Raw genomic sequence first — 25,063 nt, 5'->3', positions numbered from 1 at the left:
GGGGGTGACAGTCCTTTCAGCGTCGTCCTTGCTCCCTCCCTCTCCCAGGGGACTTGTTTCTTGCTCATTCTTCTCCTGAGTGCCATCAGGAAGGGGCCCCCAAATGCCTGGCAGAGGGAAGAGATGCACGGAGGGAGGCCTGGTGCTTGTGTGAAGTGGGATGTCACTCAGCGCTCAGGGAGCGGTCATACCCTCAAGGCAAAGCTGTCCTCCTTTGCCCTGAGCCACAATCTTTGATGCCAGACCCATACTCTGGGCCAGGAGTGTCTTGACATCGCCCTAGGGCTGTGAAGCAAGAAGATTCCGTGGGGTCCCCAGTGGGAGAGGAGCAGCGCTTCCAATAGGCAAGGGTGAGTCTCCCCAGTTTGCCCTCCCCAGGCCAGTGTTCTCCCAGGCCCATCCCCGAAACGGAAAACCTACTCTCACTCTTCAAGGGTCTGTCCTTCCAGTCCGCCCTGCTCCGCTGGGCCACGGGAACCTGGAAACGGTGGCGTCTGGCTTCCCATGCCAGCATCCATTCGGCCCCCAACTTTTGCCCACATGACCCACAGAAGAGACTCAGGAGAGCTATGCAGAGAAACTAGAACAGGCTTTAATTAATGAAATGAACACTACGTAAAGGTTTCGAGAGGAACGTGAGGAGAGGGGACGGGAAATCTGTGGGCAGCGGCAGGAGTCCCAGGAGCTGTGGGACTGGAGGCCAAAGGGACACAATCTCCGTGTACTGTCCCAGGGCCATGACCCATGGGATCACAGACGAGGCCTCAGGCCCCCACCTTCCTTAAAAATGGTGGGTCAGGGATTGGGAAGTTTTCCCAATGTTGGCTGGCAGGCTGGGAGTCCGGTCTTGCTCCAGAACCAGGCTTGGTTTGTGTCTCCCGTCCACACTAGTCTTGCACCGGTGTCACATGGAAGTACAACACTAGATACTTCTCCAGGTAGCTATTGGGTCAGCAGAGCCACTGCCTCTTGGGCCCTTAGGAAGTGGGCTGTGAAGGGGGAAAAGATGGTTTGTAGCATGGTGCAGCTCTTTTACGTTCTCTTAGGTGCTGGGACGGGATGACGGGTTCTTGGTTGCAAGAATGGTGTGGGCCTTGCTGACCACAAAGGCAGTGCTGCTAGGAGGAGAGGCCAGGACGCCCCGGTCCCCGCAGGCAGCCTTGCTGGAAGTGCCGCCGTCTGATCTGGACCTCTGCTTGGTCTGGTGCCTGGTGATGTGACTAGGGGGAGGAGCCCTCGGGGTTCACGACATAGGCTGTTTCGTTGTGCTGGTTTCCGTGGTCCCCGACAGGGTGCTCTGGCCTGGGCAGTCCCCTTGGGGTCGGGCCCAGGCTTGCCCTGGAGGCCTGCGGCCCACTTGGGGACCTGCTAGTTGCTGTTGCAATGCAGAGTGCCCCAAATCTGGAGCACAGATCGGCAACATCATCTCCTCTCCTCAAACTAGGGTGCTGCTGAATGCCCCATGTTGATGGGGCCGGGCATTTTGGTGCCAGTTGGAGGTCCTGGGTGCTGGCCATTCGGCCCAGCATGGGACACGGTGCCACTTACGTGGGCCGCAACTGCTAGCCAGGGTCAGAGGGTGTGGGATGTGATGTGGCGGAAGATGGCTTTTTACACATTGCAGCTCTTTTGCACCTAATCAGTCGCTGGGCAGGGGATGAGGTGGTCTTGGTGGCAAGGCTGCTCTGGGCCTTGCTAACAAGGGACGTGGGGCCTCTAGGAGGAGAGTCCAGGACGCCCCCGTACCAGCAGGCAGCCTTGCTGGAAGTGCTGCCCTCTGATATGGACCTCTGCTTGGTCTGGTGCCTGGGGATGTGACTGGAGGGAGGACTACTCGGGGCTCCCAACACAGGCTGTTTCGTTGTGCCGGCTCCCGTGGTCCCCGACAGGGTGCTCTGACGTGGACCATCCCCATGTTCGGGCCCAGGCTTGCCCTGGCGCCCTGCGGGCCACTTGGGGCCCTGCTCGTTTCTGCTGTGATGCAGAGTGCCCCAAATCTGGAGCTCAGATCGGCAACATCATCTCCTCTCCCCAAAACTGTGGGTGCTGCTGAAAGCGCCATGCTGATGGGGGCCGGCATTGTGGTGCCAGTTGAGGGGCCGGGGTGCTGGCCGTTGGGCCAAGCAGGGGACACAGCGCTGGGCAGCTGGGGGGCCGCTGTCAAGCTAGGGGCAGCGACAGTGGGCTGGGATGTGCAGGACGATGGCGTGTTGCATGGTGAAGCTTTTTGCACCTAAACATTCTCTGGGCACAGGATGATAGGTTCTTGTTGGCAAGGCTAGTGTGCGCCGTACTGAAATCAAAGGCAGTGTTGCTACGAGGAGGGACCAGGATGCGGCTCTCCCCGCGGGCCTCCTCTTTGGAAGTGCCGCCATCTGATCTGGACCTCTTCTTGGTCTGGTGCCAGGGAATGTGACGAGAGGGAGGAGCACTCGGGGCTCGTTGTGCTGGTTCGTTGTGCTGGCTCCCGTGGTCCCTGACAGGGTGCTCTGGCGTGGGCGGCCCCCTGTGTTCGGGCCCAGTCTTTCTCCGGATCCTTGCGGGCCACTTGGGGCCCTGCTCATTATTGCTGCGATGCAGAGAGCCCCAATCTGGAGCACAGATCGGCAACATTATCTCCTCTCCCCAAAACTGGGGATGCTGCCGAAAGCCCCATGCTGATGGGGGCAGGCATTGTGGTGCCAGTTGAGTGGCCGGGGTGCTGGCTGTTGGGCCCAGCATGGGACACAGCGCCGGGCAGCTTGGGAGCCGTTTTCAAGCCAGGGGCAGCGGCAGTGGGCTGGGATGTGCAGGAAGCACATGTTGTTGCATGGTGAAGCTCTTTTGCACCTAGTCAGTCTCTGTGCAGGGGATTAGGGGGTCTTGGTGTCAAGGCTGGTGTGGGCCGTGCTGACCACAAAGGCGGTGCTGCTAGGAGGAGAGGCCAGGATGCCCCCGTCCCTGCGGGCAGCCTTGCTGGAAGTGCCGCCGTCTGATCTGGACCTCTGCATGGTCTGGTGCCTGGAGATGTGAGTAGAGGGAGGAGCACTTGGGGTTCACGACATAGGCTGTTTCTTTGTGCTGGTTCCCGTGGTCCCCGACAGGGTGCTCTGGCCTGGGCGGTCCCCTTGGCTTTGGGCCCAGGCTTGCCCTGGAGGCCTGCAGCCCACTTGGGGCCCTGCTAGTTGCTGTTGCGATGTAGAGTGCCCCAAATCTGGAGCACAGATCGGCAACATCATCTCCTCTCCTCAAACTAGGGTGCTGCTGAATGCCCCATGTTGATGGGGCCGGGCATTTTGGTGCCAGTTGGAGGTCCTGGGTGCTGGCCATTCGGCCCAGCATGGGACACGGTGCCACTTACGTGGGCCGCAACTGCTAGCCAGGGTCAGAGGGTGTGGGATGTGATGTGGCGGAAGATGGCTTTTTACACGTTGCAGCTCTTTTGCACCTAATCAGTCGCTGGGCAGGGGATGAGGTGGTCTTGGTGGCAAGGCTGCTCTGGGCCTTGCTAACAAGGGACGTGGGGCCTCTAGGAGGAGAGTCCAGGACGCCCCCGTACCAGCAGGCAGCCTTGCTGGAAGTGCTGCCCTCTGATATGGACCTCTGCTTGGTCTGGTGCCTGGGGATGTGACTGGAGGGAGGACTACTCGGGGCTCCCAACACAGGCTGTTTCGTTGTGCCGGCTCCCGTGGTCCCCGACAGGGTGCTCTGACGTGGACCATCCCCATGTTCGGGCCCAGGCTTGCCCTGGCGCCCTGCGGGCCACTTGGGGCCCTGCTCGTTTCTGCTGTGATGCAGAGTGCCCCAAATCTGGAGCTCAGATCGGCAACATCATCTCCTCTCCCCAAAACTGTGGGTGCTGCTGAAAGCGCCATGCTGATGGGGGCCGGCATTGTGGTGCCAGTTGAGGGGCCGGGGTGCTGGCCGTTGGGCCAAGCAGGGGACACAGCGCTGGGCAGCTGGGGGGCCGCTGTCAAGCTAGGGGCAGCGACAGTGGGCTGGGATGTGCAGGACGATGGCGTGTTGCATGGTGAAGCTTTTTGCACCTAAACATTCTCTGGGCACAGGATGATAGGTTCTTGTTGGCAAGGCTAGTGTGCGCCGTACTGAAATCAAAGGCAGTGTTGCTACGAGGAGGGACCAGGATGCGGCTCTCCCCGCGGGCCTCCTCTTTGGAAGTGCCGCCATCTGATCTGGACCTCTTCTTGGTCTGGTGCCAGGGAATGTGACGAGAGGGAGGAGCACTCGGGGCTCGTTGTGCTGGTTCGTTGTGCTGGCTCCCGTGGTCCCTGACAGGGTGCTCTGGCGTGGGCGGCCCCCTGTGTTCGGGCCCAGTCTTTCTCCGGATCCTTGCGGGCCACTTGGGGCCCTGCTCATTATTGCTGCGATGCAGAGAGCCCCAATCTGGAGCACAGATCGGCAACATTATCTCCTCTCCCCAAAACTGGGGATGCTGCCGAAAGCCCCATGCTGATGGGGGCAGGCATTGTGGTGCCAGTTGAGTGGCCGGGGTGCTGGCTGTTGGGCCCAGCATGGGACACAGCGCCGGGCAGCTTGGGAGCCGTTTTCAAGCCAGGGGCAGCGGCAGTGGGCTGGGATGTGCAGGAAGCACATGTTGTTGCATGGTGAAGCTCTTTTGCACCTAGTCAGTCTCTGTGCAGGGGATTAGGGGGTCTTGGTGTCAAGGCTGGTGTGGGCCGTGCTGACCACAAAGGCGGTGCTGCTAGGAGGAGAGGCCAGGATGCCCCCGTCCCTGCGGGCAGCCTTGCTGGAAGTGCCGCCGTCTGATCTGGACCTCTGCATGGTCTGGTGCCTGGAGATGTGAGTAGAGGGAGGAGCACTTGGGGTTCACGACATAGGCTGTTTCTTTGTGCTGGTTCCCGTGGTCCCCGACAGGGTGCTCTGGCCTGGGCGGTCCCCTTGGCTTTGGGCCCAGGCTTGCCCTGGAGGCCTGCAGCCCACTTGGGGCCCTGCTAGTTGCTGTTGCGATGTAGAGTGCCCCAAATCTGGAGCACAGATCGGCAACATCATCTCCTCTCCTCAAACTAGGGTGCTGCTGAATGCCCCATGTTGATGGGGCCCGGCATTGTGGTGCCAGTTGGAGGGCCTGGGTGCTGGCCGTTCGGCCCAGCATGGGACACGGTGCCACTTACGTGGGCCGCAACTGCTAGCCAGGGTCAGAGGGTGTGGGATGTGATGTGGCGGAAGATGGCTTGTTACACGTTGCAGCTCTTTTGCACCTAATCAGTCGCTGGGCAGGGGATGAGGTGGTCTTGGTGGCAAGGCTGCTCTGGACCTTGCTGACCAGGGACGTGGGGCCTCTAGGAGGAGAGTCCAGGACGCCCCCGTCCCAGCAGGCAGCCTTGCTGGAAATGCTGCCGTCTGATATGGACCTCTGCTTGGTCTGGTGCCTGGGGATGTGACTAGTGGGAGGAGCACTCGGGGCTCCCAACACAGGTTGGTTCGATGTGCTGGCTTCCGTGGTCACCGACAGGGTGCTCTATCGTGTGCCCTCGCCTGTGTTCGGGCCCATGCTTGCTCTGGAACCCTGCGGGCCACTTGGGGCCCTGCTCGTTGTTGCTGCGATACAGAGTGCCCCAAGTCTGAGGCATAGATCGGCAATATCATCTCCTCTCCCCAAAACTGGGGGTGCTGCCGAAAGCTCCGTGCTGATAGGGGCCGGCATTGTGGTGCCAGTTGCGGGGATGGAGTGCTGGCTGTTGGCCCCAACATGGGATACGGCGCCAGGCAGCCGGGTTGGCCGCTGTCTAGCCACGGGCAGTGGCAGTGGGCTGTGAGGTGCAGAAAGATGGCTTGTTGCACGGTGAAGCTCCTTTGCACCTAATCAGTCTCTGGGAAGGGGATGAGGGGTCTTGGTGGCAAGGCTGGGGTGCGCCGTGCTGACCACAAAGGTGGTGCTGTAAGAGGAGAGGCCAGGACGCCTCCGTCCCCGCGGGCAGCCTTGCTGGAAGTGCCGCCGTCTGATCTGGACCTCTGCTTGGTCTGGTGCCTGGGGATGTGACTGGAGGGAGGACGATCACTCGGGGCTCCCGACAGAGGCTGGTTCATTGGGCTGGCTCCCGTGGTCCCCGACAGGGTGCTCTGGCGTTTGCTGCCGCCTGTGTTCGGGCCCAGGATTGCCCTGGAGCCCTGCGGGCCAAATGGGGCCCTGCTCGTTGCTGTTTCGATGCAGAGTGCCCCAAATCTGGAGCACAGAACGGCAAACGATCTACTGTCCCCATAACGGGGGGTGATGCGGAATGCCAAATGCTGATGGGGGTCGGCATTGTGGTGCCAGTAGGGGGCCGGGGTGCTGGCTGATGGGCCAAGCAGGGGACATAGCGCCAGGCAGCTGAGGTGCCGCTGTCAAGCCAGGGGCAGCGGCATTGAACTGGGATGTGCAGGAAGATGGCTTGTTGCATGGTGAAGCTCTTTTGCACCTAATCAGTCTCTGCGCAGGGGATGAGGAGGCTTGGTGGCAAGGCTGGTGTGGGCCATGCTGACCACAAATGCGGTGCTTTTAGGAAGAGAGGCCAGGACGCCCCCGTCCCCGCAGGCAGCCTTGTTGGAAGTGCCGCCGTCTGATCTGGACCTCTGCTTGGTCTGGTGCCTGGGGATGTGACTGGAGGGAGGAGCACTCGGGGCTCCTGACACAGGCTGGTTCGTTGTGCTGGCTCCCGTGGTCGCCGAGAGGGTGCTCTGGCGTGAGCGGCCCCCTGTGTTCGAGCCCAGGCTTGCCCTGGCGCCCTGCGGTCCACTTGTGGCCCTGCTGCTCAGATCGGCAACATCATCTCCTCTCCCCAAACCTCTGGGTGCTGCCGAAAGTCACATGCTGATGGGGGCAGGCAGTGTGGTGCCAGTTGAGGGCCCGGGGTGCTGGCTGTTGTGCCAAGCAGGGACAAAGTGCCGGTCAGCTGGGGCCGCTGTCAAGCCTGGGGCAGCGGCATTGGGCTGTGATGTGCAGGAAGATGGCATGTTGCATGGTGAAGCTCTTTTGCACCTAATCAGTCTCTGGGCAGGGGATGAGGGGGTCTTGGTGGCAAGACTGGTGTGGGCCGTGCTGACCACAATGGCAGTGCTGCTAGGATGAGAATCCAGGATGCCCCCGTCCCCGCGGGTAGACTTGCTAGATGTACCGCCGTCTGATCTGGACCTCTGCTTGGTCTGGTGCCTGGGGATGTGACTAGTGGGAGGAGTACTCGGGGCTCCCAACACAGTTTGGTTCGTTGTGCTGTCTCCCTTGGTCCCCGACAGGGTGCTCTGGCGTGTCCTGCCGCCTGTGTTCGGGCCCAGGATTGCCCTGGAGCCCTGCAGGCCACTTGGAGCCCTGCTCGTTGCTGCTGTGATACAGAGTGCCCCAAATCTGAGGCACAGATCGGCAATATCATCTCCTCTCCCCAAAACTGTGGGTATTGCGGAAAGCCCCATGCTGATGGGGGCAGGCATTGTGGTGCCGGTTTGGCGGCCCGGAGCTGGCTGTTGGGCCCAGCATCGGGCATGGTACCACGTACCTGGGTGGCAATAGCCAAGCCAGCCGCATCTGCAGTGGGCTGTGATGTGGCAGATGATGACTTGTTACACATTGCATCTCTTTTGCACCTAATAAGTCGCTGGGTAGGAGATGAGGTGGTCTTGGTGGCAAGGCTGCTATGAGCCTTGCTGACCAGGGACGTGGGGCCACTTAGAGGAGGGTTCAGGACGCCCCTGTTGCCGCGGGCAGCCTTGCTAGAAGTGCTGCCGTCTGATCCGGACCTATGCTTGGTCTGATGCCTGGGGATGTGACTGGAGGGAAGAGCACTCGGGGCTCCCGACACAGGCTGGTTCCTTGTGCTGGCTCCCGTGGTCCCCGACAGGGTGCTCTGGAGTAGGTTGCCCCCTGTGTTAGGGCCCGGGCTTGCCCTGGAGCCCTGCCGGCCACTTGGGGCCCTGCTCGTTGCTGCTGCGATGCAGAGTGCCCCAAATCTGGAGCAAAGATCGGCAACATCATCTCCTCTCCCCAACAATGGTGGTGCTGCCGAAAGCCCCATGCTGATGGGGGCAGGCATTGTGGTGCCAGTTGAGGGTCCGGGGTGCTGGCTGTTGGGCCAAGCAGGAGACAAAGCGCCGGACAGCTGGGGGGCCATTGTCAAGCCAGGGGGAACGGCATTGGGCTGGGATGTGCAGGAAGATGGCTTGTTGCATGGTGAAGCTCTTTTGTACCTAATCAGTCTCTAGCAGGGGAAGAGGGGTCTTGGTGGTAAGGCTGGTGTGGGCCGTGCTGACCACAAAGGCGGTGCTACTAGGAGCAGAGGCCAGGACGCCCCTGTCCCCTTGGGCAGCCTTGCTGGAAGTGCCGCCATCTGATCTGGGCCTTTGCTTGGTCTGGTTGCCTGGGGATGTGACTAGAGGCAGGAGCACTCGGAGTTCACACACAGGCTGATTCGTTGTGCTGGCGCTGTGGTCCCCGACAGGGTGCTCTGGCATCGGCGGCCCCCTTTGTTCGGGCCCGGCTTGCCCTGGAGTCTTGCGGGCCACCTTGGGCCCTGCTCGTTGCTGCTGTGATGCAGAGTACCACAAATCTGGAGCACATATCGGCAACATCATCTCCTCTCACCAAAACTGGGGGTGCTGCCGAAAGCCCCATGCTGATGGGTGCCGGCATTGTGGTGCCAGTTGGAGGGCCGGGGTGCTTGCAGTTGGGCCAAGCATGGGACACAGCGCCGGGCAGCTGGGGGGCCGTTTTCAAGCCTTGGGCAGCGGCAGTGGGCTGTGATGTGTAGAAAGATGGCTTGTTGCACAGTGAAGCTCTTTTGTACCTTATCCGTCTCTGGGAGCAGATGAGGGGGTCTTGGTGGCAAGGCTGGTGTGCGCCGTGCTGACCAAAAAGGCGGTGCTGCTAGAAGGAGAGGCCAGGACGCCCCCGTTCTTGTGGGTAGCCTTGCTGGAAGTGCCGCCGTCTGCTAGGAACTCTGCTGGTCTGGTGCCTGGGGATGTGACTAGAGGGAGGAGCCCTCGTTTTTCACGACACAGGCTGGTTCATTGTGCTGGCTCTCATGGTCACCGATAGGGTGCTCTGGCGTGGACGGTCCCCTGTGTTCAGGCCCAGGCTTGCCCTGGATCGTTGAGGGCCACTTGGGGCCCTGCTCGTTGCTGCTGCGATGCAGAGTGCCCCCAATCAGGAGCACCGATCCGCAACATCATCTCCTCACCCCAAAACTGGGGGTGACTCTGAAAGCCCCATGCTGATGGGGGCAGGCATTGTGGTGCCAGTTGGTGGGCTGGGGTGCTGGCCCTTGGGCCCAACAGGGGAACTGCGCCGTGCAGCTGAGGGGCCGCTGTCTATCCAGGGGCAGCGGCATTGGGCTGGGATGTGCAGGAAGATGGCTTGTTGCATGTTGAAGCTCTTTTGCACCTAATCAGTCTCTGCGCACAATATGAGGGGGTCTTGCTATCAAGGCTAGCATGCGCCGTTCTGACGGCAAAGATGGTTCTGGTAGAAGGAGAGTTCAGGACGGGTTGCGGCAGTGGCCGGTGATGTGGTGGAAGATGGCTTGTTACACATTGCAGCTCTTTTGCACCTAATCAGTCGCTGGGCAGGAGATGAGGTAGTCTTGGTGGCAAGGCTGCTCTGGGCCTTGCTGACCAGGGACGTGGGGCCACTAAGAGGAGAGTCCAGGACGCCCCTGTTCCCGCGGGCATCCTTGCTGGAAGTGTTGCCGTCTGATCTGGACATCTGATGGTCTGGTGCCTGGGGATGTGACTGGAGGGAGGAGCACTCGGGGCTCCCGACAGAGGCTCGGTCGTTGTGCTGGCTCCCATGGTCCCCGACCAGGTGCTCTTTCTTGGGCGGCCCCCTGTGTTCCAGGTGCTGTGGAAAGCTGTTGCTGATGGGGGCAGGCATTGTGGTGCCAGTTGGGGGGCCGGGGTGCTGGGTGTTGTGATCAGCAAGGGAAACAGCGCCGGGCAGCTGGGGGGCCGCTGTCAAGCCAGGGACAGCGGCAGTGGGCTGGGATGTGGAGGAAGTTGGCTTGTTGCATGGTGAAGCTCTTTTGCACCTAATCAGTCTCTGGGCATGGGGTGAGTTGGTCTTGGTGGCGGGGCTGATATGCGCCGTGGTGACCACAAAGGTGGTGCTGCTACGAGGAGAGGCCAGGACGCCCCTGTCCCCGCGGGCAGCCATGCTGGAAGTGCCGCCGTCTGAACTGTACCTCTGCTTGGTCTGGTGTCTGGAGATGTGACTAGAGGGAGGAGAACTTGTGGTTCACGACACAGGCTGGTTCGTTTTGCTGGCTCCCGTGTTCCCCGTCAGGGTGCTCTGGCGTGGGCGGTCCCCTTGGGTTCGGGCCCAGGCTTGCCCTGGTGGCCTACAGGCTATTTGGGGCCCTGCTCCTTGCTGCTGCGATGCAGAGTACCCCAAATCTGGAGCGCAGATCGGCAACATCACTCCTGTCCCCAAACTGGGGGTGCTACTGAGAGCACCATGTTGATGGGGGCCGGCATTGTGGTGCCAGATGGAGGGCCGGGGTGCTGGCTGTTGGGCCCAGCATGGGACACGGTGCCACGTACCTGGGCGGCAACTGCCAAGCCAGGGGCAGTGGCCATGGGCTGTGATGTGGCGGAAGATGGCTTGTTACACGTTCCAGCTCTTTTGCACCTAATCAGCCGCTGGGCAGCAGATGAGGTGGTGTTGGTGGCAAGGCTGCTCTGGGCAGTGCTAACCAGGGACGTAAGGGCCACTAGGAGGAGAGTCTATGACACCCCCGTCCCCGCGGGCAGCCTTGCTGGAAGTGCCACCATCTGATCTGGACCTCTGCCTGGTCTGGTGCCTGGGATGTGACTGGAGGGAGGAGCACGACACAGGCCGGTTCGTTGTGCTGGCTCCCGTGGTCCCCGACAGGGTGCTCTGGTGTGGGCGGTCCCCTTGGATTCGGGCCCAGGCTTGCCCTGGAGGCCTGCGGGCCACATCGGCCCTGCTCGTTGCTGCTGCGATGCAGAGTTCCTCAAATCTGGAGCACAGATCGGCAATATCATCTCCTGTCTCCAAACTGGGGGTGCTGCTGAATGCACCATGTTTTTGGGGGCCGGCATTGTGGTGCCAGTTGGAGGGCCGGGGTGCTGGCTTTTGATCCCAGCATGGGACACGGTGCCACGTACCTGGGCCACAACTGCCAAGTCAGGGGCAGCGGCAGTGGGCTGTGATGTGGCAGAAGATGGCTTGTTACACTTTGCAGCTCTTTTGCACCTAAGGAGTCCTGCGCAGGGGATGAGGTCGTCTTGGTGGCAAGGCTGCTCTGGGCCTTGTTAACCAGGAACGTGGGGCCACTAGGAGGAGAGTCCAGGACAGCCCCGTGCCCACGGGCAGCCTTACGGGAAGTGCCCCTATCTGATCTAGACCTCTGCTTGGTCTGGTGCCTGGGGATGTGACTAGAGGGAGGAGCACTTGGGGCTCGTGACACAGGCTGGTTCGTTGTGCTGGCTCCCGTGGTCCACGACAGGGTGCTTTGGTGTGGGAGGCCCCCTGTGTTCGGGTCCAGGCTTGCCGTGGAACTCTGCAGGCCACTTGGGGCCGTGCTCGTTGCTGCTGCGATGCAGAGTGCCCAAATCTAGAGCTCAGATCAGCAACATCTTCTCCTCTCCCCAAAACTGGGGGTGCTGCTGAAAGCCCCATGCTGATGGGGGCAGGCATTGTGGTGCCAGTTGCCGGTGGGGTGCTGGCTGTTGGGCTCAGCAGGGGACATATCGCCGGGCAGCTGTGGGGTCGCTGCCAATCCATGGGCAGTGGCAGTGGCCTGGGATGTGCAGGAAGATGGCTTGTTGCATGGTGAAGCTCTTTTGCACCTAATTAGTCTCTGGGCAGGGGATGAGGGGTTCTTGGTGTCAAGGCTGGTGTGGGCCGTGCTGACCACAAAGGCGGTGCTGCTAGGAGGAGAGGCCAGAACGCCCCCTTCCCCGCGGGCAGCCTTGGTGGAAGTACCGCCATCTGATCTGGACCTCTGCTTGGTCTGGAGCCTGGGGACGTGACTAGAGGGAGGAGCCCTCAGGGTTCACGACACGGGCCGGTTCTTTGTGCTGGCTCCCGTGGTCCCCGACAGGTTGCTCTGGTGTGGGAGGTCCCCTTGGATTCGGGCCCAGGCTTGCCCTGGAGGCCTGCAGGCCACATCGGCCCTGCTCGTTGCTGCTGCGATGCAGAGTGCCTCAAATCTGGAACACAGATCAGCAATATCATCTCCTGTCCCCAAACTGGGGGTGCTGCTGAAAGCACCATGTTTTGGGGGGCCGGCATTGTGGTGCCAGTTGGAGGGCCGGGGTGCTGGCTGTTGGGCCCAGCATGGGACACGGTGCCACGTACCTGGGCAGCAAGTGCCAAGCCAGGGGCAGCGGCAGTGGGCTGTGATATGGTGGAAGATGGCTTGTTACACGTTGCAGCTCTTTTCCACCTAATCAGTCGCTGGGCATGGGATGAGGTGGTCTTGGTGGCAAGGCTGTTCTGGGCCTTGTTAACCAGGGACGTGGGCCCACTAGGAGGAGAGTCCAGGACGCCCCCGTCCCCGCGGGCACCCTTACGGGAAGTGCCCCCATCTGATCTAGACCTCTGCTTGGTCTCGTGCCTGGGGATGTGACTAGAGGGAGGAGCACTCGGGGCTCCCGACACAGGCTGTTTCGTTGTGCTGGCTCCCGTGGTCCCCGACAGGGTGCTCTGGCGTTGGCGGCCCCCTGTGTTCGGGTCCAGGCTTGCTCTGGAATCCAGCGGGCCACTTCGGGCCCTGTACTTTGCTGCTGCAATGCAGAGTGTCCCAAATCTGCAGCTCAAATGGGCAACATCATCTCCTCTCCCCAAAACAGGGGGGGATGCCGACAGCCCCATGCTGATGGGGGCAGGCATTGTGGTGCCGGTGCGGGGCTGTGGTGCTGGCTGTTGGGCCAAGAGAGGACACAGCGCCGGGCAGCTGGGGGGCCTCTGTCAAGCCAGGGGCAGCGGCAGTGGGCAGGGATGTGGAGGAAGATGGCTTGTTGCATGGTGAAGCTCTTTTGCACTTAATCAGTCTCTGGGCACGGGGTGAGTTGGTCTTGGTGGCGGGGCTGGTATGCGCAGAGGTGACCACAAAGGCGGTGCTGCTAGAGGAGAGGCCAGGACGCCCCTGTCCCCGCGGGCAGCCTTGCTGGAAGTGCCGCCGTCTGAACTGGACCTCTGCTTGGTCTGGTGTCTGGGGTGTGACTAGAGGGAGGAGAACTTGGGGTTCACGACACAGGCTGGTTCGTTGTGCTGGCTCCCGTGTTCCCCGTCAGGGTGCTCTGGCGTGGGCGGTCCCCTTGGGTTCGGGCCCAGGCTTGCCCTGGTGGCCTACAGGCTATTTTGGGCCTTGCTCGTTGCTGCTGCGATGAAGAGTGCCCCAAATCTGGAGCACAGATCGGCAACATCATCTCCTCTCCTCAAAACTGTGGGTGCTGCCGAAACTCCCATGTTGATCGGGGCCGGCATTGTGGTGCCAGTTGGTGGGCCGGGGTGCTGGCTGTTGGGCCCAGCATGGGACACGGTGCCACGTACCTGGGCGGCAACTGCCAAGCCAGGGGCAGCGGCAGTGGGCTGGGATGTGTCAGAAGATGGCTTGTTACACGTTGCAGCTCTTTTGCACCTAATCAGTCGCTACGTAGGGGTTGAAGTGGTCTTGGTGGCAAGGCTGCTCTGGGCCTTGCTGACCAGGGACGTGGGGCCACTAGGAGGAGAGGCCAGGATACTCCCGTCCCTGCCTGCGGCCTTGCTGGAAGTGCTGTAGCCGTCTGATCTGGACCTCTTCCTGCTCATGTTCCTGGGGATGTGACTGAAGGGAGGGAAACTCGGGGTTCCCGACACAGGCATTTTTGTCATGCTGGCTCCAGCGGTCCCCGACAAGGTGCTCTGGCGTGGGAGGTCCTCTGTGTTCGGGCCCAGGCTTGCCCTGGAGCCCTGCGGGCCATTTGTTGCCCTGCTTGTTGCTGCTGTGATGCAGGGAGCCCCTAATCTGGAGCACAGACCCGCAACATTATCTCCTCTCCCCAAAACTGTTGGTACTGCCGAAAGCCCCATGCAGATGGGGGCTGGCATTGTGGTGCCAGTTGGGGGGCCGGGGTGCTGGCTGTTGGGCCCAGCATGGGACACAGCGCTGGGCAACTGGGGGGCCGCTGTCAAAGCAGGGGCTGCAGCTGCGCCAGGGGCAAGTACAACAGAGGAGGAAACCGAACCTGGCTGGGCACTGGCTCAGGTCCCCCGGGAGGGAGATGCGGGTAAGGGAACCACATAACCTACCTGGTTGCCACTGCCCAAGGACAGCTGGACTACTGCTGTGCTCAGGGCCGGGAGTGCTGCCGAAAGCCCCTTGCTGATGGGGGCCGGCATTGTGGTACCAGTTGCGGGCCCAGGGTACTGGCTGTTGGGCCCAGCATGGGATACGGCGCCGGGCAGCCGGGGGGCCTCTGTCTAGCCACGGACAGCGGCAGTGGGCTGTGACGTGCAGAAAGATGGCTTGTTGCACAGTGAAGCTCTTTTGCACCTAATCAGTCTCTGGGCAGGGAATGAGGGGGTCTTGGTGGCAAGGCTTGTGTGAGCCGTGGTGACCATAAAGGCGGTGCTGCTAGGAGGGAGGCCAGGATGCTTCCGTCCCCGCGGGCAGCCTTGCTGGAAGTGCCGCCGTCTGATCTGGACCTCTGCTTGGTCTGGTGCCTGGGGATGTGACTGGAGGGAGGAGGAGCACTCGGGACTCCCGACACAGGCTGGTTCGTTGTGCTGGCTCCCGTGGTCCCGAAAGGCTGCTCTGGCGTTGGTGGCCCCTGTGTACGGGCCCAGGCTTGCCCAGGAGCCCTGCAGGTCACTTGGGGCCCTGCTCGTTGCTGCTGCGATGCAGAGTGCCCCAAATCTGGAGCAAAGATCGGCAACATCATCTCCTCTCCCCAAACATTGGTGTGCTGCCCAAAGCCCCATGCTGATGGGGTCCGGCATTGTGGTGCCAGTTGCGGGCCCGGGGTGCTCGCTGTTGGGCAAGCATGGGATCGGCGCCGGGCAGCCATGGCTGCCGCTGTCTAGCCACGCGCAGCGGCAGTGGGCTGTGATGTGCAGAAAGATGGCTTGTTGCACAGTGAATTTTTTTTGCACCTAATCAGTCTCTGGGCAGGGGATGAGGTGGTCTTGGTGGCAAGGCTGCTCTGGGCCTTGCTGACCAGGGACGTGGGGCCACTAAGAGGAGAGTCCAGGACACCCCAGTACCCACGGGCAGCCTTGCTAGAAGTGACGCCGCCTGATCTGGACCTATGCTTGGTCTGATGCCTGGGGATGTGACTGGAGGGAGGAGCACTCGGGGCTCCCGACACAGGCTGGTTCGTTGTGTTGGCTCCTGTGGTCCCCGACAGGGTGCTCTGGTGTTAGCGGCCCCTCTGTTTGCGCCCAGGCTTGCCCTGGAGCCCTGCGGGCCACGTGGGGCCCTGCTCGTTGCGGCTGCGATGCAGAGTGCCCCAAATCTGGAGCAAAGATCGGCAACATCATCTCCTCTCCCCAAACCTGGGGGTGTTGCCGAAAGCCCTATGCTGATAGGGGCCAACATTGTGGTGCCCGCGTGGGGCCGGGGTGCTGGCCGTGGGCCCAGCATGGGATACGGCGTCGGGCAGCCAGGGGGGCCGCTGTCTAGCCACGGGCAGCGGCAGTGGGCTGTGATGTGCAGAAAGATGGCATGTTGCACAGTGAAGCTCTTTTGCACCTAATCAGTCTCTGTGCAGGGGATGAGGAGGCTTGGTGGCAAGGCTGGTGTGGGCCCTGCTGACCACAAAGGCGGTACCTCTAGGAGGAGAGGCCAGGACGCCCCCGTCTTCGCGGGCAGCCTTGCTGTAAGTGCCGCCGTCTGATCTGGACCTCTGCTCTTTCTGGTGCCTGGGGATGTGACTGGAGGGAGGAGCACTCGGGGCTCCTGACACAGGCTGGTTCGTTGTGCTGGCTCCCGTGGTCCCCGACAGGGTGCTCTGGCATGAGCGGCCCCCTGTGTTCGAGTCCAGGCTTTCCCTGGCACCCTGCGGTCCACTTTTGGCCCTGCTCGTTGCTGCTGCAATGCAGAGTGCCCCAAATCTGGAGCAAAGATCGGCAACATCATCTCTCCCCAAACCTCAGGGTGTTGCCGAAAGTCCCATGCTGATGGGGGCAGGCATTGTGGTGCCAGTTGAGGGCCCGGTGTGCTGGCTGTTGGGCCATGCAGGGGACAAAGCGCCGGGCAGCTGGGGCCGCTGTCAAGCCAGGGGCAGCGACATTGGGCTGTGATGTGCAGGAAGATGGCTTGTTGCATGGTAAAGCTCTTTTGCACCTAATCAATCTCTGGGCAGGGGATGAGGGGGTCTTAGTGGCAAGGCTGGTGTGGGCCATGCTGACCCCAAAGTCGGTGCTTCTAGGAGGAGAGGCCTAGACGCCCCCGTCCCCGCGGGCAGCCTTGCTGGAAGTGCCGCCTTCTGATCTGGACCTCTGCTTGGTCTGGTGCCTGGGGAGGTGAGTGGAGGGAGGAGCACTCGGGGCTCCTGAAACAGGCTGGTTCGTTGTGCTGGCTCCCGTGGTCCCCGACAGGGTGCTCTGGCGTGAGCGGCCCCCTGTGTTCGAGCCCAGGCTTGCCCTGGCGCCCTGCGGTCCACTTGTGGCCCTGCTCGTTGCTGCTGCAATGCATAGTGCCCCAAATCTGGAGCTCAGATCGGCAACATCATCTCCTCTCCCCAAACCTCGGGTGCTGCCGAAAGCCCCATGCTGATGGGGGCTGGCATTGTGGTGCCAGTTTGGAGGTCTAGGTGCTGGCTGTTGGGTCCAGTATGGGACACTGCACCGGGCAGCTGTGGGGCCGCTGTCAAGCCAGGGGCAGCGGCAGTGGGCTGTGATGTGCACGAAAATGGCTTGTTCCACGGTGAAGCTCTTTTGCACCTAATCAGTCTCTGGGCAGGGAATGATGGGGTCTTGGTGGCAAGGCTTGTGTGCGCCGTGCTGCTACGAGGAGAGACCAGGACGCTTCTCTCCCCGCCGGCTTCCTTGCTGGAAGTGCAGCCGTCTGATCTGGACCTCTGCTTGGTCTGGTGCCTAGGGATGTGACTAGAGGGAGGAGCACTCGGGGTTCACGACACAGGCTGATTCGTTGTGCTGGCTCCCGTGGTTCCCGACAGGGTGCTCTGGCGTGGGCGGCCCCCTGTGTTCGGGCCCAGGCTTGCCTTGGAGCCTTGCGGGCCTCTTGGGGCCCTGCCCGTTGCTGCTGCAATGCAGAGTACCCCAAATCTGGAGCACAGATCAGCAACAACATCTCCTCTCCCCAAAACTGGGGGTGCTGCCCAAAACCCCGTGCTGATGGGGGCAGGCATTGTGGTGCCAGATGTGGGGCCGGGGTACTGGCTGTTGGGCCCAGCATGGGATACAGCGCCGGGCAGCTGGCGGGCCGTTGTCCAGCCAGGGGCTACGGCAGTGGGCTGGGATGTGCAGGAAGGTGGCTTGTTTCATGGTGTAGCTGTTTTGCACCTAGTCATTCTCTGGGCAGGGGATGAGGGGGTCTTGGTGTCAAGGCTGGTGTGGGCCGTGCTGACCACAAAGGTGGTGCTGCTAGGAGGAGAGGCCAGGACGCCCCCGTCCCCGCGGGCAGCCTTGCAGGAAGTGCCGCCGTCTGATCTGGACCTCTGCTTGGTCTGGTGCCTGTGGTTGTGACCAGAGAGAGGAGCACTCGGGGTTCATGACACAGGCTGGTTCGTTTTGCTGGCTCCCATGGTCCCCGACAGGGTGCTCTGGCCTTGGCGGCCCCCTGTGTTCGGGCCCAGGCTTGCCTGGGAGCCTTGCGGGCCACTTGGGGCCCTGCTCGTTGCTGCTGCGATGCAGAGTGCCCCAAATCTAGAGCACAGATCGGCAACATCATCTCCTCTCCCCAAAGTGGGGGTGCTGCTGAAAGCCCGAAGTGGTTGGTGGCCGGCATTGTGTTGCCAGTTGGAGGTCCTGAGTGCTGGCTCTTGGGCCCAGCGTGGGACACGGTGCCACGTACCTGGGAGGCAACTGCCAAGCCATGGGCCGTGGCATTGGGCTGTGATGTGGCTGAAGAAGGCTTGTTACACGTTGCAGCTCTTTTGCACCTAATCAGTCTCTGGGCAGGGGATGAGGTGGTCTTGGTGGCAAGGCTGCTCTGGGCCTTGCTAACCAAGGACTTGGGGCTACTAGGAGGAGAGTCCAGGACGCCCACGTCCCAGCGGGCAACCTTGCTGGACCTGCCACGGTCTGATATGGACCTCTGCTTGGTCTGTGGCCTGGGGATGTGACTAGTGGGAGGAGCACTCGTGGCTCCCGACACAGGCTGGTTCGTTGTACCGGCTCCCGTGGTCCCCGAGGGGTGCTCTGACGTGGACCACCCCTGTGTTCGGGCCAGGCTTGCCCTGGTGCCCTGCTGGCCACTGGGGCCCTGCTCGTTGCTGCTGTGATGCTGAGTGCCCCAAATCTGGAGCTCTGATCGGCAACATTATCTCCTCTCCCCAAAACTGCGGGTGCTGCCGAAAGCCCCATGCTGGTGGGGGCCGGCATTGTGGTGCCATTTGAGGGGGCGGGGTGCTGGCTGTTGGGCCAAGCAGGGGACACAGCGCCAGGCAGTTGGGGAGCCGCTGTCAAGCCAGGGGCATCGGCAGTGGGCTGGGATGTGCAGGAAGATGGCTTGTTGCATGGTGAAGCTCTTTTGCACCTAAAAAGTCTCTGGGCACAGAATGATGGGTTCTTGTTGGCAAGGCTAGTGTGCGCCGTGCTGACGACAAAGGCAGGGTTGCTAAGAGGAGCGACCAGGACGCTCCTCTCCCCGCGGGCCTCTTTTTTGTAAGTGCCACCGTCTGATCTGGACCTCTGCTTGGTCTGGTGCCTGGGAATGTGACTAAAGGGAGGAGCACTCGGGGCTTCCGACACAGGCTGCTTCGTTGTGCTGGCTCCCCGTGGTCCCTGACAGGGTGCTCTGGCGTGGGCGACCCCTGTGTTCGGGCCCAGGCTTTCTCCGGAGCCTTGCGGGCCACTTGGGGTCCTGCTCATTGCTGCTGCGATGCAGAGAGCCCGAAAACTGGAGTACAGATCGGCAACATCATCTCCTCTCCCCAAAACTGGGGATGCTACAGAAAGCCCCATGCTGATGGGGGCAGGCATTGTGGTGCCAGTTGCGGGGCCGGGGTGCTGGCTGTTGGGCCCATCATGGTACACAGCGCCGGGCAGCTTGGAGGCCGTTGTCAAGCCAGGGGCAGTGGCAGTGTGCTGGGATGTGCAGGAAGATGGCTTGTTGCATGGTGAAGCTCTTTTGCACCTAGTCAGTCTCTGGGCAGGGGATGAGGGGGTCTTGGTGTCAAGGCTGGTGTGGGCCGTGCTGACCACAAAGGCATTGCTGCTAGGAGGAGAGTCCAGGACGCCCGCGTCCCTTTGGGCAGCCTTGCTGGAAGTGCCACCGTCTGATCTGGACCTCTGCTTGGTCTGGTGCCTGGGGAGGTGACTAGAGGGAGGAGCACTCGGGGTTCACGACATAGGCTGTTTCGTTGTGCTGGTTCCCGTGGTCCCCGACAGGGTGCTCTGGCCTGGGCGGTCCCCTTGGGTTTGGGCCCAGGCTTGCCCTGGAGGCCTACGGCCCACTTGGGGCCCTGCTAGTTGCTGCTGTGATGTAGAGTGCCCCAAATCTGGATCACAGATCGGCAACATCATCTCCTCTCCCCAAACTGAGGGTGCTGCTGAATGCCCCATGTTGATGGCGGCCGGCATTGTGGTGCCAGTTGGAGGGCCTGGATGCTGGCTGTTCAGCCCCGCATGGGACACGGTACCACGTACGTGGGCCGCAACTGTCAACCAGGGGCACAGGCAGTGGGATGTGATGTGGCGGAAGATACCCGGCCCCATGGGCAGCCTTGCTGGGAGTGCCGCCGTCTGATCTGGACCTCTGCTCTGTCTGGTGCCTGGGGATGTGACTGGAGGGAGGAGCACTTGGGGCTCCTGACACAGGCTGGTTCGTTGTGCTGGCTCCCGTGGTCCCCGACAGGGTGCTCTGGTGTGAGCGGCCCCCTGTGTTCGAGCCCAGGCTTGCCCTGGCGCCCTGCGGTCCACTTTTGGCCCTGCTCGTTGCTGCTGCAATGCAGAGTGCCCCAAATCTGGAGCAAAGATCGGCAACATCATCTCTCCCCAAACCTCGGGTGCTGCCGAAAGTCCCATGCTGATGGGGGCAGGCATTGTGGTGCCAGTTGAGGGCCCGGTGTGCTGGCTGTTGGGCCATGCAGGGGACAAAGCGCCGGGCAGCTGGGACCGCTGTCAAGCCAGGGGCAGCGACATTGGGCTGGGATGTTCAGGAAGATGGCTTGTTGCATGGTGAAGCTCTTTTGCACCTAATCAGTCTTTGGGCAGGGGATGAGGGGGTCTTGGTGGCAAGGCTGGTGTGGACCGTGCTGAACAATGGCAGTGCTGCTAGGAGGAGAATCCAGGACGCCCCCGTCCCCGCAGGTAGACTGCTAGAAGTATCGCCGTCTGATCTGGACCTCTCCTTGGTCTGGTGCCTGGGGATGTGCCTAGTGGGAGGAGTACTCGGGGCTCCCAATACAGTTTGGTTCGTTTTGCTGGCTCCCGTGGTCCCTGAGAGGGTGCTCTGGCTTGTGCTGCCGCCTGTGTTCGGGCCCAGGATTGCCCTGGAGCCCTGCAGGCCACTTGGGGCCCTGCTCGTTGCTGTTGCGATACAGAGTGCCCCAAATCTGAGGCACAGATCGGCAATATCATCTCCTCTCCCCAAAACTGTGGGTATTGCGGAAAGCCACATTTGATGGGGGCCGGCATTGTAGTGCCGGTTCCGGGGCCCGGAGCTGGCTGTTGGGCCCAGCATGGGACATGGTGCCACCTACCTGGGCAGCAATTGCCAAGCCAGGCGCATCTGCAGTGGGCTGTGATGTGGCAGATGATGGCTTGTTACACATTGCAGCTCCTTTGCGCCTAATCAGTCGCTGGGTTGGGGATGAGGTGGTCTTGGTGGCAAGGCTGCTCTGGGCCTTGCTGACCAGGGACGTGGGGCCACTAAGAGGAGAGTCCAGGACACCCCAGTACCCACGGGCAGCCTTGCTAGAAGTGCCGCCGCCTGATCTCGACCTATGCTTGGACTGATGCCTGGGGATGTGACTGGAGGGAGGAGCACTCGGGGCTCCCGACACAGGCTGGTTCGTTGTGTTGGCTCCCGTGGTCCCCGACAGGGTGCTCTGGCGTTAGCGGCCCCTCTGTTCGCGCCCAGGCTTGCCCTGGGGCCCTGGGGGCCACGTGGGCCCTACTCGTTGCTGCTGCGATGCAGAGTGCCCCAAATCTGGAGCAAAGATCGGCAACATCCTCTCCTCTCCCCAAAACTGGGGGTGCTGCCGAAAGCCCCATGCTGATGGGGCCGACATTGTGGTGCCCGCGCGGGGCCGGGGTGCTGGCTGTGGGCCCAGCATGGGATACGGCGCCGGGCAGCCAGGGGAGCCGCTGTCTAGCCACGGGCAGCGGCAGTGGGCTGTGATATGCAGAAACATGGCTTGTTACACAGTGAAGCTCTTTTGCACCTAATCAGTCTCTGGGCAGGGGATGATGGGGTCTTGGTGGCAAAGCTTGTGTGGGCCGTGGTGACCACAAAGGTGGTGCTTCTAGGAAGAGAGGCCAGGACGCTTCTCTCCCCGCGGGCTTCCTTGCTGGAAGTGCAGCCGTCTGATCTGGACCTCTGCTTGGTCTGATGCCTGGGGATGTGACTGGATGGAGGAGCACTTGGGGCTCCTAACACAGGCTGGTTTGTTGTGCTGGCTCCCGTGGTCCCCGACAGGGTGCTCTGGCATGAGCGGCCCCCTGTGTTCGAGCCCAGGCTTGCCCTGGCGCCATGCGGTCCACTTTTGGCCCTGCTTGTTGCTGCTGCATTGCAGAGTGCCCCAAATCTGGAGCAAATATTGGCAACATCATCTCTCCCCAAACCTCGGAATGCTGCCGAAAGTCCCATGCTAATGGGGGCAGGCATTGTGGTGCCAGTTGAGGGCCCGGTGTGCTGGCTGTTGGGCCATGCAGGGGACAAAGCGCCGGGCAGCTGGGGCTGCTGTCAAGCCAGGGGCAGCGACATTGGGCTGTGATGTGCAGGAAGATGGCTTGTTGCATGGTGAAGCTCTTTTGCACCTAATCAGTCTCTGGGCAGGGGATGAGGGGTTCTTGGTGGCAAGGCTGGTGTGGGCTGTGCTAACCACAATGGCAGTGCTGCTAGGAGGAGAATCCAGGACGCCCCGTCCCCGCGGGTAGACTGCTAGAAGTACCGCCGTCTGATCTGGACCTCTTCTTTGTCTGGTGCCTGGGGATGTGACTAGTGGGAGGAGCACTCGGGGCTCCCAATACAGTTTGGTTCGTTATGCTGGCTCCCGTGGTCCCTGAGAGGGTGCTCTGGCTTGTGCTGACGTCTGTGTTTGGGCCCAGGATTGCCCTGGAGCCCTGCGGGCCACTTGGGGCCCTGCTCGTTGCTGCTGCGATACAGAGTACCCCAAATCTGAGGCACAGATCGGCAATATCATCTCCTCTCCCCAAAACTGTGGGTATTGCGGAAAGCCCCATTTGAGGGGGGCCGGCATTGTGGTCCCGGTTCAGGGTCCGGAGCTGGCTGTTGGGCCCAGCATGGGACATGGTGCCACGTACCTGGGCGGCAATAGCCAAGCCAGGCGCATCTGCAGTGGGCTGTGATGTGGCAGATGATGGCTTGTTACACATTGCAGCTCTTTTGCACCTAATCACTCGCTGGGTAGGGGATGAGGTGGTCTTGGTGGCAAGGCTGCTATGGGCCTTGCTGACCAGGGACGTGGGGCCACTAAGAGTAGAGTCCAGGACGCCCCTGTTCCCGCGGAGAGCCTTGCTAGAAGTGCCGCCGTCTGATCTGGACCTATGCTTGATCTGGTGCCTGGGGATGTGACTGGAGGGAGGAGCACTCGGGGCTCCCGACACAGGCTGTTTCGTTGTGCTGGCTCCCGTGGTCCCATACAGGGTGCTCTGGAGTAGGTGGCCCCCTGTGTTCGGGCCCAGGCTTGCCCTGGAGCCCTGCCGGCCACTTGGGGCCCTGCTCGTTGCTGCTGCGATGGAGCAAAGATCGGCAACATCATCTCCTCTCCCCAAAATTGGGGGTGCTGCTGAAAGCCCCATGCTGATGGGGGCAGGCATTGTGGTGCCAGTTGCGGGACCGGTTATGGCTGTTGGGCTCAGCAGGGGCCATAGCGCCGGGAAGATGGGAGGCCGCTGCCACGCCAAGGGATGTGCAGGAAGATGGCTTGTTGCACGGTGAAGCTCTTTTGCACCTAATGAGTCTCTTTGCACTGGATATGGGGGTCTTTGTGGCAAGGCTTGTGTGGGTCGTGCTGACCACAAAGGCGGTGCTGCTAGGAGGAGAGGTGAGCACGCCCCCGTCCCCGCGGGCAGCTTTGCTGGAAGTGCTGCCATCTGATATGGACCTCTGCTTGGTCTGGTGCCTGGGGATATGACTGGAGGGAGGAGCACTCGGGGCTCACGACACAGGCTGGTTCGTTGTGCTGGCTCCTGTGGTCCCCGACAGGGTACTCTGGCGTTGGTGGCACCCTGTCATTGGGCACAGGCTTGCCCTGGAGCCCTCGGTCCACTTGGGGCCATGCTCGTTGCTGCTGCGATGCAGAGTGCCCCAAATCTGGAACACAGATCGGCAGCATCCTCTCCTCTCCCTAAAACTGGGGGTGCTGCCGAAAGCCCCATGCTGATGGGGGCTGGCATTGTGGTGCCAGATGGGGGGTCTGGGTGCTGGCTGTTGGGTCCAGCATGGGACACTGCACTGGGCAGCTGTGGGGCCACTGTCAAGCCAGGGGCATCGGCAGTGGGCTGGGATGTGCAGTAAGATGGCTTGTTGCATGGTGAAGCTCTTGTATCTTATCAGTCTCTGGGCAGGCGATGAGCGGGTCTTGGTGGCAAGGCTAGTGTGGGCAGTGTTGACCAAAAAGACGGTGCTTCTTGGAGGAGAGGCCAGGACGCCCCTGTCCCCGCGGGCAGCCTTGCTGGAAGTGCCGTTGTCTGATCTGGACCTCTGCTTGGTATGGTGCCTTGGGATGTGACTAGAGGGAGGAGCACTCGGGGCTCCCGACACAGGCTGGTTCGTTGGGCTGGCTCCCGTGGTCCCCGACAGTGTGCTCTGGCGTGGACGTTCCCCTGGGTTCCGGCCCAGGCCTTTCCTGGAGCCCTGCGGCCCACTTCGGGCCCTGCTCTTTGCTGCTGCGATGCAGAGTGCCCCAAATCTGGAGCACAGATCAGCAACATCATCTCCTCTCCCCACAACTGGGGGGGCTGCCTAAAGCCCCATGTTGATGGGGGCCGGTATTGTGGTGCCAGTTGGTGGGCCGGGGTGCTGGCTGTTTGGCCCAGCATGGGACACGGTGCCACGTACGTGTGCCGCAACTGCCAAGCCAGGGGCATATGCAGTGGGCTGTAATGTGGCGGGAGATGGCTTATTACACGTTGCAGATCTTTTGCACCTAATCATTCACTGGGCAGGGAATGAGATGGTCTTGGTGGCAAGGATGCTCTGGGCCTGCTGACCAGGGACGTGGGGCCACTAGGAGGAGAGGACAGGATGCTCCCGTCCTTGCACGCGGCCTTGCTGGAAGTGCTGTAGCCGTCTGATCTGGACCTCTTCCTGCTCATGTTCCTGGGGATGTGACTGAAGGGAGTTAAACTCGGGGCTCCCGACACAGGAAGTTTTGTCGTGCCGGCTCAAGCAGTCCCCGACCAGGTGCTCTGGCGTGGGCGGCCTCCTGTGTTCAGGCCCAGGCTTGCCCTGGATCCCTGCGGGCCATTTGGGGCCCTGCTTGTTGCTGCTGTGATGCAGAGAGCCCTTAATGGAGTACATAACCGCAACATTATCTCCTCTCCCCAAAACTGTTGTTACTGCCGAAAACCCCATGCTGATGGGGGCTGGCATTGTGGTGCCAGTTGGGGGGCCGGGGTGCTGGCTGTTGGGCCCAGCATGGGACACAGCGCTGGGCAACTGGGGGGCCGCTGTCAAGCCAGGGGCAGCAGCTGCGCCAGGGGCGAGTACAGCAGAGGAGGTAACCGAGCCTGGCTGGGCACTGGCTCGGGTCCCCC

This window comes from Mustela lutreola, chromosome 13 (genome assembly GCF_030435805.1).
Source record: "Mustela lutreola isolate mMusLut2 chromosome 13, mMusLut2.pri, whole genome shotgun sequence".
Taxonomy (NCBI): domain Eukaryota; kingdom Metazoa; phylum Chordata; class Mammalia; order Carnivora; family Mustelidae; genus Mustela; species Mustela lutreola.
The sequence above is the reverse complement of the archived record's forward strand: the minus strand, read 5'-3'. Positions refer to the sequence as shown.